This window comes from Castor canadensis, chromosome 4 (genome assembly GCF_047511655.1).
Source record: "Castor canadensis chromosome 4, mCasCan1.hap1v2, whole genome shotgun sequence".
NCBI classification, from domain to species: domain Eukaryota; kingdom Metazoa; phylum Chordata; class Mammalia; order Rodentia; family Castoridae; genus Castor; species Castor canadensis.
Genome location: NC_133389.1, coordinates 41,685,921 through 41,698,038, shown reverse-complemented (window position 1 = coordinate 41,698,038; position 12,118 = coordinate 41,685,921).

Sequence of the window (12,118 nt, the reverse complement as noted above, 5' to 3'; positions counted from 1 at the left end):
ATAAATCTGCCTGTTTCTAGTCTTTGAAATGAAATCCTTACAATATTTTAGAGTTGTACTCACTTTTATACAAGCCTTTTTTTATTTGTTATTTTCCTTCTTCTGAAAACTATGTAGGTTTTGGATGAGCAGTGCTATTATGCTCTCTGAAAAGTTTCAAAACTACATGTGCCAGAGCTTTAAATAAACACTGGACAGAAGCACAAATGAAGAGAAGACATCACGGGTTCCAGGTGTCCTCTCTAAGTACTCTTGATACGCTTTTGCCTCAGAGTTAGAGCAACTTCTGAAGTTAGAGTTTCTCTGCATATGAAAATACATTATTTCTAAGTCTTTCTTCTCCATGGTGCAAAATTTTATCAAAAGACAGAACATCTTCCTTCCACCTCCTGACACATCTATGCCCACCTCTAGCTAAAGTTTATGCAATGTCTATTTCTTCTTTATGTCTTACACAGGTTGGAACACTTGATCCTACACAGAATTCTCTCTTTATGAGTCTCAGGTTAGTTTGGAAATTTCTCCTCGTGCCATTTAACATCTTGCTTTTATTCTGAAGTTTTATAGCTGAGTCAAAAGACTAGAATAGGTAGGTGTAGTGGTTCATGCCTATAATCCCAGCACTTGGGTAAAAGCAGAAAAAAGGATCGTGAGTTTGAGTCCAGCCTGGGCTACATATTGAGATAGCCTTTAAAAATAAACCAAAACACTAGAACTAAAGAGAAGATCCTTTGTACAAGCAGCAGTATTTTTGCCATGTAATGATTCTGAGATTCAGAGGAGTTAAATAAATTATTCCAGATCACACAGTGAAATTTGAAATCAGTCCATTGATACCAGAGCTTATTGCATTTACAAAATTTATAAAAAGCTTCCTAAGGAATGCTAGAGGAGGAGGCTTGGAGTTATCACTGCGAGAACTCAGAGAGGATGTCAACTAGGCATAGGGAACCAGTGGGGAAGAACATACACCTTTTATTTTTAAAAAGAGAGAGAACAATTGTCAGCCCCATTCCATTTATATATGGTTTCATACTCTTGGTTTCCCAAACTATACAAATTTAAATATACAAGTAATTTTTATTCAAAACAAAGTCTATGTGTCTTAATTTTCCTATCTTTATCCTGTCCTAAGCTACATTGAGGAGTAGGAGTAACTTTATTCTTCCTTTTTTCCCTTTATGTCAACCAACAGTTCCTGTTTTCATTGCTGCAGTGCCCCCTCCCACTTATGTCTCAGTGGTAATAGAGGCATTAACATAGAATTTATCTCAGAATTTTTCTGTCCCAACCTTTACACTTTAAACTCAGTCTCTACCAGGATACCACCACCCCCGGCACACACACATTCTTTAGTTTTTTTCATTTTTTCAGCTTTCCTTTTAAATTTTTCTTTTTTAAGTCATTATTGCGGTTTTCATTCAGATATCTCAACTGAGACTAACAAACAACATGTCCTTCCTTTGATTTCAGAATCTGCAGAGAAAGGACTTTGCTCATATTCTATGTAAAAGTCTAAGTGGAGGCCAGAGAAGGGCCTTGATTATCTACAGAGACAATGCTGGGCCATCAGCTCTCTAAAGTAGGCTCCCATGTGTGCAGAGGGAGTGCTTTGTTTTAGCGCTCCAGGAAGAAGCTTGGAACTTCTTACTCCTATAATGATGCGTGATGCCCCTGTCTTCACTGGCCTCCACCTAAGATGGTCCTTCTGTCCATCTGCTCCTTTTGTATTCCCACTGGAATAGGACTCTGGTTCTACATTTGCCTTCCTCTCTAAAAGTGTCTGTTGTTCTTTCAGGAATCTCTGTTTCCTAATAAACTCTCCACTCCATACTTTCACAGAACAAGCCCACTAATTTTTTTTGTGTATGTTTACTGAAGCTCAAATCTTAGGACACTCTTAGAGGAAGAGGGAGGAGGTAGTTCTTTTTTCTTGTCTTCTATTGCCTTTCTATAACAACCTCTTGGAGTCTCCTATGAACGACTTATCTAAAGAGCACTCTTGGGAGCCCTTTATTTTATTATCGTCTTTTTTTGCTATTACTTATTCTCATTCTCTTACTTTCGCTGAAGACTTCAGGAGCTGGCTCATCATTATCTGTATAATTCAAACACTGAAATAATCTCTGATTTTTTTAAATCCATGATGCTATCTGATTGGATGCTCTATCTTAGAGCTGTTTGGAGATCGTTTCAGAATCTCTGTAACCAACCAAACTCATTGGTGTACCCTAAACACTTGTCTTACCATTCAAAAATGTCCTACTTTAAATATTATCTCATTCAGTAACACTCATTTTTTTCTTCTTACTATCTCAGTCTGTTTGCTAGGCTCCTCAAGAGAACTTTCAATATTTCACTGAATAAACAACAATTTTAAGGTTAGAATGGTCTTAAACCCTCTGTTCCCATCCTACATGCTTAGGTTTTTCACAGCCACTTTCCACTCTGCCCCTCGAAGGGATGTGCCTCCCTTCCCTGGCTACAAGTTTCCTAATGCTTTTACTCTTGTATTTTTCAGTAACTAACAAATTTTTTCTTCTTTTCCTTCCTATTCTCTTTAGATACAATACTGTTGTTTAAGTTGCTTACTCTTTGTCCTCAATACACTTTTTTGCTCTTATTTTGTATTTAGGTCTCATGCAATCTAAAAAAAAAAAAAGTCAAGCTTTGAATTTAAAACAAACAAAGAAAAACCTCTGAGCTTTTTTTTTGGATTTGATGGGCTGACACAGGAAAAAGTGAACTGCTAAAGCTATTAAAAATTCAAAGTCTCACTAAAGTATCAAGTCGAAATCTCCTTGGACTATCAACATACACTTAATTTAAAAAAATGAAGGGCAGGAAGAAAAAAGAAATCTTTTCCAGGGATAGGTACCAATGGGAAGGGGGTGGGCAAAAAGGAAGAGTGTATGAGGGAGTATATGGTAGATGTGTTTTGCATCCATATGTGAAAATATAAGAATGAAACCTATTGAAATTGTTCTAAGAAGGGGTGAGGGAGAAGAGGGAAAATAATGGAGGGGATAAATCTAACTAAGATATATTGTAAGCACATATGTAAATATCACAATGTATCCCCCTGTACAACTATTATGTGTTAATAAAATCATTAAAAAAGATGTCTGAAGAGAAAAAATTCAAGATCTCTAAGTGAATCTGTTCCTTATGTTCTTAGTTAGCAGTGTCTCACTTACGCTTTTCAATAAAAGGCTGGGAGTGCAGCTCAGTGTAGAGAACTTCCTAGCATGTGCAAATCCCTGAGTTTCATCCCCAGTATCAAAAAAACTTTTCAAGAAAAAAACCTCTTCACCAAACCTTTGGTCTCACTCTATGATTTTCTTGGCATTTTATTTTAAGATTAAAATCACTCCATTTTAAAATGACCTGCTTTTATGCTCTTTGTTCTTTCTTATGAAAGATACCTCTTTTATCCAAGTATAGTGCTTCTGGTAGGTTCTATGTGACACAATGTCATTCCAAATCCTTGGGGAATTTGCATCTCCTTTGCACTTGCAAAAGGCATTAACATTTCTTCCTCTACTAGTTATTTTTTTCTTTTCATCAAGTAACTATACTCAAGTTATCCCACCTTTACTCTGTTCCTGTCTAGTAATTTACCACTTCCTGACACAATCCATGCTTTTGAAAGAATAATCAATATGGAATCTGTCTATGTCCTCACTTTCTAGTTTCTCTTCAGTTCAATGAAATATGGCTTCTGGCTCAATGACTGAATTGAATTTATTAAGCTAACTATGGTCTATTAGTTATTCCTAACTTCTTTTGCTTTCCTGCATTATTTGGCAAATTTGGTTACTTCTTTTTTCTGTGCAAACCATGCTTTGAAGATCTTTACATTCAGATCACTTGATTGTTAGTTTTCCTGCTACCCCTTTGGTCACTGCTTCTCTACGGTCTTCAAATGTTCATGTTCATGAAATTCTCGTGTTCTCAGGGAATATTAGTGTTTCCTTGATTACTTCAATCTTTAGCTACCTGCTTTTGCCTCTCAGTGCATTTTCTCTTTGATCCTTCAAAAGTACCATGGACAGCTGTTTCCCAAACCCCAGCACAATTCTTGTTGCTAGGATTTAGAGATTTGTATCGATAGCTTGTGTATTCATTTGGATTGAGCAGGCAGTCTAACACAATATATTTAAAGTTGAATGCCTCTCCCTCACATTTGCTCTTCCTCTTAATAGAAGGTACTGTCACCCACTTACACAAACTGCAAACCTGAGATTTAGTCTGAACTCCTCTTTCCCACTGATTCCCATATTTAATTAATGGCCAACCCTTTACTAAGTCCCACTAATTTTTGTTCCCAATTTTCTCTTTCTTATCTTCTTCATACTTATTCTCACTATATCTCTTGAAGTGGTAGTTACTCCAAGCTTGGACTACTGTCAGAACCTCCCTTCCTTGTATTCTCACCATCAAATTTTTACTTATCACAATTCAGTCTTCACAATGTTGTTGAATTCACCTGCTTAAAAGAAGTCAAAACTTTTGTCCTCGGTAGCATCTTGCAAACCTATCACTTGCTTCATTTTTTCTTTTAAGCTCTGCCCTTCTCAAGCTCCTGCCAAACTGTTATTTTGGCTGATATGATCTCACACAAAAGTGCAAGACCCAATCTGGAAAACAAACCAAAAACTATGAAAGGACTTGGGGCATAGCTTAAGTGGTAGAGCACTTGCCTACCAAGCATGAGTTCATGAAGTCAACACACAGAACATTCCCCATCCTCCAAAAAACTTTAGAGCAAAGTCATCTTCTTGGAGAAACCTTTTCTGACCCCTCTATTTTGATATAGATAAGTGCTCCCACATTTATAACCTTATGCTTGATGTTTTTTCTCATTGTGTTTTTCTGTGTTGACTTTAAGTTCAATGAAGTCAGAGACTTGGTCATAATAACCGAATAACCAAGCTTCAACAATATCTGTAACATGTTAGTCGTCTAAGAGCTATTTAACAAATATTTTTTTCCTGGACTATTAAAGCACTCAGGAGATATCTATCTTTCATCTATCTATCTATCTATCTATCTATCTATCTATCTATCTATCTACCTATCATCTATCTACCCATAATCTATCTATCATCTATCTGTCATCATCATTATCATCTATGTAAAACATTGAAAATTGTCTATGGCTAAGTGAAAAAATGTGTAAAGTTATAATTATACAATCATCCCAGCTTTGTAAAAGTACAGACATAAAGGGAAAACAGCATGGAAGTTAATTCAAACATTGCTGGTTTAATGACAGATCTGAGTTTATTGATGACTTTTCTATTTTTAGTATAAACAATTAAATTATCTTAATTCATAAAACTATGTCTTCTTATTGTATTATCATTGTGATGAAATTTCATCTGTATATATTTTGCCTTTGCTTCTTTTTTCTTTCATAACACAAAGGAAACATATCCCAAATATGGTTTCAAAAAATATCAAAATAGTCTCTCTTTTCCCAAAAGTTTTCAGCACGGTAGTATAGAGCAATGTTTACCAATCAAATTGTTTATGCAAATAACTGCATCTAGATTGGCTTGTAACTAAGTGCAGTGGAAACTATCATTCACCTCTGATGAGCCAAGCAGACAGCATATGCAAATCTCAGAGCTGCATAATAGCTTTTTCTGGACCTCTAACTTCAGTTTCCTTTCAGAATATTAGTTTTAACACCACTAGTCTACAAACTTCATGGCTGTTAACTGGACAGACTTTTTTTGGTTTGTTTTTTTCTGGCAGAATGTTTCATAGGACATAAATGATAACAAATATATTGCATGTAAACCTGCCTGTTTTATATAGGACCAAATTGTGGGACTTGTAGACATTTTCTTTTAGACCATTTATACTAAAGTAGACAAACGTTTCTTAGACTGTGTCAAATGACTTTTACGCAGAACACTTTGAATATGACTTGAAAATAAATTTAGACTAAATTTTCATTAAAGGAATTCATGATTTGGCCTACCTTAAAACATCACATTTTCCTATTGAGTTTTAAAAATCATAAAATTTTCAAGCATTACTTCATTTTGTTGATCTGGTACCAATGATCTAAATATAAAACCTTTGCATCATATTATCTATAGGGACCTTATTTTTCATAATCATATATAAAAAGACCCTTCTTTAATTTCTACTTATCCTTAAATAAAGGAAGAAGAAAGTCTTCCCTCAAATGTTAACACTTTTCTTTTAACTGCATAGATTATTAGTGATTTTTTTTACTGTTAACTATTACCAAATAGATCAGTAATATTGATCATGTCAGTAGATCCAGGATACTGCATCATAACAATTTTAAAAGGTATGATTAAAACATATAAACCAGTGAGTCAGACAAAGTTTCCCAAAGACAATAGATTTAAAATGAGAAACTACCTTTTCTTCTGCCTATTGTATTGTTAGAATTTTTTTTAAATACACTGTTATTATAGTGTATTTTGATTTCAAATATGTTATATAATGTGACCTACTTCAGTATTTCCTTATTTATCAATCATAGGAGCTACATTAATAATAATTTCAAGAATGCATGCAATCATAACACAGTTTGGGTATGAAATTCAGGTACCGTTTACATTGATGCACAAAGTTGATCAGCAAATTTCCTTTAACTGTATGAAACAAAGAGCAAACCCTTTAATGCATTGCTTAAATGGTTAGAGTAGAGAGGGGTAATTTCTTTCTACTCTTGGCCTGTGCTACTTGTCTACGACAATAGCTTGCTATCAAATTTAAGACCCTTTTTCGGGAGGTTAATGCGAGGTAGGAACTCCATTCAGTGTTATTTTGGCTTAAGGGCATAATGTCACAATTTGGTGCATCCTCTAATGACTTTTTTTCTAAAGGCAGCTTACAGCTTAGACCTAGTTCAGCGAATTTCCTTGTAAGGTCCTTGGAAGACTGGAGGAAAAAAAAAAGTACAATTGATTGCGTGGCCAAATTTCTGTTCATGCCTGCTTACTGATTTTTGTTCATTTCACAAATAAACAAGGCATGAATACATCAACCCACAAACCATAAACAATAAAGAACTTCATCCTGTAAGTTTGCTACGGCCAGCAGTTTGTGGCTGAATCTGCTATTTGTCATAAGATAAATGATAAAGTGATTGCCATTTGTCACTGAATACACAAGAGGAGTGCTCAGCTGTGAACCACTCAAATGCAGGCAACAGTAAATATTGCCATTCTTATTACTAACTTCCTATAAAAGGGTCCCCTAAAACTATGAACATAGAAGTACATTGGGGTTTGGGGTAAAAATTCTTACTCTTTTAACCTAAGAAGAACAATCATAGAATAAGCACTAAACATCTGAGTACACCCAGTTAAAAACCTTGTATTTACTGCAACATGGAGAAAGGTGTTTTATAAAGTTGAGTGTTGGATTTAATTTATATGTATTGTTCCCACTTTTTTACTGTTCAGTGATTTTTAATACAAACTTTTTTATGTTTCTGAGAATCACTGGTGCTTGATGGTTTTCAACTATATTAACAGAGGTTATAACAGTGCTTATACATTAATACAGTATGTGTTTTAGCTAAACCCTGATTGAATTTAGGGAGTGCCTAAATTCTGTGTTGCTATACATGCTGTCAAGCGCATGAACTCCACATTAATTTCTTTGAAAGGCTACCCAACAACAAAACAGGGAAATATAAAATGCAAATGACATACCAAGAAAAAGAACTGACTTCTCATAAACTCTCTAAGCTATAATATTCTTTAGTGGGAAAATACCACATCAGATAATGAGAGAGCATTACAAATAACAGTGCCTTATACTGTAACAAAACTGCTCAAAATTAGAAGTTTATATATAAAAGAAGTATAAATAATCAGAGTCTTTAGGTTTGCGCCAATGTGACTTGCAAAAAAAAAGGAAAAGTGCAAAACAGGTGACACATACTGTTTGCGATTTTAAAAAATGTTTATAACTCTCAGTTTTATCATGGAATATATCACTTTTCACAAGAGAGCTCGGATTAAATAACACATAACCTAAAATGTCTTTACACCATTAGACACAGTTCCTCCAAGATTAAGGTTGAGATATACTGGTGGAGAAATGTAGGGATGTATGCACTTTATAGCATCTTTAAATTCAAGATGAATAACAAGTAGAAAAATAAATTCTTAGAAGCAGGTATTTCCAGAAGCTTATCTGTTAAATTTGAATGATTGTGTTTTTTTCTAATGTACTTCAATCAAATTTTGAAAATCGAATTATGTTTTTTTCCTATAGTCCAGTATACCAAATTTCACACTAAAAAATACCAGTTTGTATCTTGGGCTAAGGCATATGAGAAAATTTTCAAATATTTGGTACTGGGAGTTGAGATTTCCTGACATAAGTTATGCATTTTTCATCAAATTCTAATGGATGAAAATTATTAGTTAGATCAAAGGAGTATATGCATAGTCCACTTTCAGTACCAACACTGCACATCAAATTAATTTTATAAATATTTGTTCAATTATCACTGTTTTACATTTCTGCAATATAGAGAACAGATTAACGCTAAATCATTTGCTATTATTAATGTCTGTACATTAAAAGGTAAAATTATTAACATTTTATAGTGTATTCATTTATGACCCATAAGTATATACCAATGTCTATTTAACTAGCATATTTATAATGTGAACATTTGTCTTAATGATCAATTCTTAAATAGTAGGATCTAATGTTATTGTTTATAGTACTCTGGTAGAGATTTTATTTATAAGTCATATAAATCTCAGTTTTCATTATACTATACTGATACTTATTTCTCTTGTTTTTTTTCCTCTGGAGAATTCATTTCTCTGTTTATTTCAGCATTATCTACCAGCCACTTTGTTTTTCCATCTTGATAAATCTATATTTTAATGGATTAGGTCATTTCACTGATATATGCATTTTATATCAGTTACAACACTCAAAATATTGTTTCAGGGCCTTTTTTTTTTCTTATGGTATACAAACAGAAAGCAGAAAAAAGGATAGGGTGACTTTTAGGCTTTTGACAGGAGTCTTGTATAAGTGGAAGACTTTTAATTCTCAAATTGTTTCACTTCAATAACTCCTTTAAAGTTGTTGCGCCAAGATGCCTGGCGGATTAAGCTCCATTGCCTTTTCTTGTTTTGAACTAATGTATTCTTGATCACCGTTTAATGAAACTATATACCACATGGAGATTTCACATTAGATAAGCCATGTGAAACCCTCATCAGACAAGTAGCTCTGGCTGGTGGTAATCCTTCAGATGAAAATTTCAGACTAGCAGGTTTTCCAATTTAAATGAGCCCCTTTAACTATAAAAAATTGGCACGGTATGATTGCTAAAAATTATTTTTAAATTTTTATGTTGCCAAAGTGCCCTGGTGGCTGTAAAAAACAGAAATACTGCCGTAAATACAGAAAACATTAACTGGTCACTGAGGGGATCCAATTTACAACCCATCGAGACAACTCACACAGCTCACTGACACTGGCACTATTGGGTTTGTGATAGGGCAGTCAGCTCCACTCCCCCCACACAGAAGCAAGGCTCGTCTTAAATATGCAATTAAATAGATTTATTCTACAAGTTTCTCTAGTCAGTGGTTATTACTCACTCTTACTTCATTGCACTCTGATCTATAGAATTTTCACGATGTGCTCAGGTAGCCTTTAGGAAGCAACAGTACTTGTTATGAATTTTCAATGACATATTATTTTGGGAGGGATTAACATGTGCTACTTAATTTTTTTATTGAAGTGATTCCATTTGTGTTAAAAGACTTTTCTGTCCTCCATTTTTATTCTAACCTAGATTCCCTGTACCTATTAATATTTCTACAACTTGAATTATAACTACTGGAAATCAGTTATTCTCGGCTGTGGTTTGACTTGTAGGTTTGTATTTAAAACAAGAAGCAAAAAGATTATGTATAGGTGTGTTTTTCAGTGTGTACTATATTTTGTTTTAGTCTGTCACAAATGCTAGTTTATGCATAAGTACAGACAAGTACAGAATGTGTTGTTTGCATAGTTAATATTATCAGGTAAAAGTGGGATTTTGCTTTTTACAGTACTGGGGATTTGAACTCAGGGTCTCATGCTTGCTAGGCAAGTACTCTACCACTTGAGCCACTTTCCCAGGCCTTTTTTGCTTTAGTTGTTTTTCATCTAGGCTCTCTTGTGTTTTTTTGCACAGCTTGAAAAGAATACTGATGATCAGTTTACTTTGAATTGCCATTGTCATCTCATTGTGATATACAGTAAAATGTTTCAATGGAGAAAATTTGCTCAAATGTAAATAAAGTTGCAACTCCTTACAAGGAACCAAAAGCTTTGACTAAATATTTTAAATATAAGGAATAACCAAGGAAATCAATAGTCTGGTATAAGCAGTGGAGCTAGGTCAAGAAATCAGATATGAAGTCATTCCTATGTATGTATTACTGCCATTAATGTTGGTATACACTAATCACAAAATGAAGAAAATGCTAAGATTCCCTAGATCTTTCCTTGCCATAATGATGCTCCACAGCTTGAAAAAGTAATTCAAGAGGAGATTGGCAGAAAGGCATGTGCTAATCCTCCATCAGAATCACTGCAAGAAGGAGGAAACTGGGAAATAGAGAAGGAAATCTGCAAGGATGAATGAGCAGAGAAAACCCCAATCTCTTCCAGAGTAAACAGTGTGACAGGAAAGGTCATGCTTTAAAGAACGAATAAGTAAGGAATCTTCCAAGACAAATGATGGACTGCAGAAAAAAAGATATGGGTGAAATTGTGTAGTAGTTGTGCATTGTATTTCTTTAGGCCTTTGCAAAGATGCAAATATGAAAAAGGAATACTCCAAAATATTGTTCTCCAGTATGTATATGTATTATATTAGCCATAGTATTAAAACATAGTCTGGAAAAATAATAACCTTCCTTAGATACTGAAAAAGAACCTTTAAAAATAACACAAAACCCTACTGGAAAGTTATTACAAAAGGAGATCACAGCAAACAAATATAGAAGATTCATTATAGATTTTTCTGACAAAGAGAAAGTTAAGCATACTTAGTTAAAAAGGGGCATTGTGAATTGGCAACAATTTAACTCAAGACAATCTTGAATACCCTTAAGAAGAAGCAAGAATTTAGTAGGCTTTATGTATAAATGTTAGGGAAAGCTTTATCTAGAAATTAACATTTTAAAATACCTATCGATCAGTAGTTCTCAAATGTATTTTTTGCCCTGGTGGTTCACCAAGTGATTATTGCCAGAGAAAGAAAGTGAGTATAGCTTAAAAGAAAAAACTTCAATCATGACTACCACCACCACCACTGTCACCATAAGCAACAATAAATTTTCCCAGGTTTATAGATTTCATCTTTGATCTTCTATAGTGATTCCATATTTCATCTTCTCAGCCAGACCTCTGAAAAGAATTTATTGATTGACTAATATGTGCCAAGTAGCATAATATGTTCAAGTTAAACCCTTATATTGTAGTTGATGAGGCCTGTTTCAAAATGCTTAGATTGGGCTAGACATTTTGGTACCTGCCAGTAATCTCAGCTATTCAGGAGAAGAAGGTAGGAGGATCGTGGTTTGAGATTGGTCCCTGGCAAAAGCATGAGACCTTATCTGAAAAATAGCTAAAGCAAAAAGCACTGGGGCCTGGCTCAAGTGGTAGAGTGCTAGTCCAAGCGTGAAAAACTGAGTTAAAACCCTAGTACCACAAAAAAGAAGAAAAAGCTTAGTGGTAACTTAAAACTTGGTGGTTACGTGCAAAACGTTCAGAATTACTTATTACCCTTTTTTTTCACTAGGGAATTATCCTGATTTTCAATTCCAATGAGTTGCCTGAGACAATGTAACAAGACAGTATATATATTTTTTTCACTGAGTATTTTTATCTTAAATAGCAGCTTATTATTCTAACAGCTGTTGTTTTTTTTTTTTTTTTTCTAACAGCTGTTGTATATGGTGACAGCCAGTACCAGACCACTTCGTCTGTCTGTAGTACAGATGTACCAAAAGTAATATGCATGTTAGCAATCTGAGAAAATATTTTATTACATATTTGGTGACCAAAACATGTTCAATGATTACTTTGAAGT